We start from the raw sequence: 3,606 nt of genomic DNA, 5'->3' as shown, positions 1-3,606 counted from the left end.
GGGGATTCTGTTCGGGAAAACTGAGAAGGTGGATATGGCCTTCACCCGAGCTAACGGGGTGGCCAGACTGTTGGTGAGTATTCTCGATATCGTGTTCGTGCCTGACGTGGTTAAGTGGACTTATAGGGGTCATGTCTTTAACCTTGAGATCGAGTTTGAGGATTCCGATCTTTTTGCTGAGGCTTTGGCTGGGACGGATGTGGACATGCATGATAGGAATGATGGATCATGCCACACGGAAGCGCGAGGGGATGATGTTGGGCATGAGTCGTCCAACGGCCCGAGTGCTACCTCGCAGACACCCGAGACAGGGCTGCTTCTTCGGCTATGGTGCCGATGAGCACTCGGAGATTCGGTTCGTTCGAGCCAGCTTCTACTCCTCCTAGGTTATGGAGCGATCTATTGGAGTCTGATGACGTGCTAGAATGCATGCTTCCTCCCCTGGATTTTGCAGCGGCTGATGGTCCTATCGATGGGAGCATGGAGACGTCTGCTCCTCTGATGACTTCGGTCAAGGGGGGAGGATCATGGGCAGGTGGTCCCTCGTTCCCCTCTCATTCCGATGCTTTGCCACAGATGAGGACTGCGGTGGAGGTGTATGTGTTGCTGATCAACGACATGACCACTCTGGGTGGGGGGGCCCGGGCAGGAGGCCTCGATCCCCGCCTCTCCTGCAGTTATTGGGGCGACCGCGCCTGTGGTGTCCGTGGATCCCGAGGGCCGGCTATCGCCTGCTCAGGTGCAGGGGATGCTCCAGCCGACGCCGACCACGGTGGCAGAGTCACCCTCCTGCTTGAAAGCATGGTCAGGTGGAGAGCGGGGGCAGGTGGCTCCCGCACTCTCTTCTCCTTGCTCGCCTTGGGGCGGACCGTCACTTGTGCTGGCCGCATCAGGAGGGGAGCGTGGGCAGGTGACCCAATGCTCTCTTCCCCCGCGCTCGCCGGTGCCAGTGCCTGCGGCTCTTGGCGCCTCTCTGGGTGATGTAGCCTGGTCGCGTGTTGGGGGTGGGGCTGGAGGCCTCACCCCTAACGGGGCCACTCGGGAGGAGGTCATCGCGTTTGGAGGTATCCCGGATCCTGTTTCTGAGGGGCGGCGGATGAGCTCTCGTCGCCAGGACCAGCCGGAAGTTGATGACATGCAGCTAAGGTGCGCCAAGTGGGCGGCCAAGCTTCGTGATATTGAGGTCACTACCGGTATGTCGATGAACACTTCCAACTCCATTCTGCATTTTTCTAATGATGAAATTATTTATAACGCCAATCAGTTAGGAGTTTCACTAGGTAGTAATGATAGTGAAATCTCTAATTCTGTTAATGATCTCCTGGATCTTGAAGCGGATCGTGCTTTAGATATGATTCACAACTTAGCAGCTGCTAAACCTATGAATGATTCTGATATTGATGCGCTGGGAGTCAAGGTGTTAGACACTCTCTGTGCAGACATTTGATGGGGAACGTAGTAATTTCAAAAAATTTCCTACGCACACGCAAGATCATGTGATGCATAGCAACGAGAGGGGGAGTATGATCTACATACCTAGTAGATCGACAACGGAAGCGTTTGGTTGATGTAGTCGTACGTCTTCACGATACGACCGATCAAGCACCGAAACTACGGCACCTCCGAGTTCTAGCACACGTTCAGCTCGATGACGATCCCCGGACTCCGATCCAGCAAAGTGTCGGGGAAGAGTTCCGTCGGCACGACGGCGTGGTGACGATCTTGATGTACTACTGCTGCAGGGCTTCGCCTAAGCACCGCTACAATATTATCGAGGACTATGGTGGCTGGGGGCGCCGCACACGGCTAAGGAATAGATCACGTGGATCAACTTGTGTATCTCTAGGGTGCCTCTGCCTCAGTATATAAAGGACCAAAGGGGGGAAGGCTGGCCGGCCACATAGGGCGCGCCAGGAGAGTCCTACTCCCTCTGGGAGTAGGATTCCGCCCCCCCCCCCCCCAATCCTAGTTGGAATAGGACTTGTGGAGGGGGGAAAAGAGAGAGAGGGGCCGGCCCCCTCTCCTTGTCCAATTCGGACCAAGGGAGGGGAGGGGCGCCGGCCCACTATGGGCTGCCTCTTCTCTTTTCCACCAAGGCCCATCATGGCCCATTTAGCTCCCCGGGGGGTTCCGGTAACCTCCCGGTATTCCGGTAAAATCCCGATTTCACCCGAAACACTTCCGATATCCAAACATAGGCTTCCAATATATCAATCTTTATGTCTCGACCATTTCGAGACTCCTCGTCATGTCCGTGATCATATCCGGGACTCCGAACAACCTTCGGTACACCAAAATGCATAAACTCATAATATAACTATCATCGTAACCTTAAGCGTGCGGACCCTACGGGTTCGAGAACAATGCAGACATGACCGAGACATGTCTTCGGTCAATAACCAATAGCGGGACCTGGATGCCCATATTGGCTCCTACATATTCTACGAAGATCTTTATCGGTCAGACCGCATAACAACATACGTTGTTCCCTTTGTCATCGGTATGTTACTTGCCCGAGATTCGATCGTCGGTATTCCAATACCTAGTTCAATCTCGTTACCGGCAAGTCTCTTTACTCGTTCTGTAATACATCATCCCGCAACTAACTCATTTAGTTGCAATGCTTGCAAGGCTTAAGTGATGTGCATTACCAAGAGGGCCCAGAGATACCTCTCCGACAATTGGAGTGACAAAACCTAATCTCGAAATACGCCAACCCAACATGTACCTTTGGAGACACCTGTAGTACTCCTTTATAATCACCCAGTTACGTTGTGACGTTTGGTAGTACCCAAAGTGTTCCTCCGGTAAACGGGAGTTGCATAATCTCATAGTTATAGGAACACATATAATTCATGAAGAAAGCAATAGCAACATACTAAACGATCGGGTGCTAAGCTAATGGAATGGGTCATGTCAATCAGATCATTCTCTCAATGATGTGATCCCGTTAATCAAATAACAACTCATTGTTCATGGTTAGGAAACATAACCATCTTTGATTAACGAGCTAGTCAAGTAGAGGCATACTAGTGACACTTCGTTTGTCTATGTATTCACACATGTATTATGTTTCCGGTTAATACAATTCTAGCATGAATAATAAACATTTATCATGATTATAAGGAAATAAATAATAACTTTATTGTTGCCTCTAGGGCATATTTCCTTCAGTCTCCCACTTGCACTAGAGTCAATAATCTAGATTACACAGTAATGATTCTAACACCCATGGAGCCTTGGTGCTGATCATGTTTTGCTCGTGGAAGAGGCTTAGTCAATGGGTCTGCAACATTCAAATCCGTATGTATCTTGCAAATCTCTATGTCTCCCACCTGGACTAGATCCCGGATGGAATTGAAGCGTCTCTTGATGTGCTTGGTTCTCTTGTGAAATCTGGATTCCTTTGCCAAGGCAATTGCACCAGTATTGTCACAAAAGATTTTCATTGGACCCGATGCACTAGGTATGACACCTAGATCGGATATGAACTCCTTCATCCAGACTCCTTCATTTGCTGCTTCCGAAGCAGCTATGTACTCCACTTCACATGTATATCCCGCTACAACGCTTTGTTTAGAACTGCACCAACTGACAGCTCCACCG

The 3,606-nt window shown here is 50.5% G+C and overlaps 1 pseudogene; it reads left to right on the top strand.

Moving 5' to 3' along the window:
- Positions 1 to 576: 576 nt before the first annotated feature.
- Positions 577 to 1,447, top strand: LOC147960899 (uncharacterized; annotated as a pseudogene).
- Positions 1,448 to 3,606: the final 2,159 nt, after the last annotated feature.

The sequence above is a fragment of the Triticum urartu genome, chromosome 7A (assembly GCF_056163025.1).
Source record: "Triticum urartu cultivar PI428250 chromosome 7A, HENAU_Tu73, whole genome shotgun sequence".
Classification (NCBI taxonomy): domain Eukaryota; kingdom Viridiplantae; phylum Streptophyta; class Magnoliopsida; order Poales; family Poaceae; genus Triticum; species Triticum urartu.
This window is presented reverse-complemented; position numbering and strand designations above follow the sequence as displayed.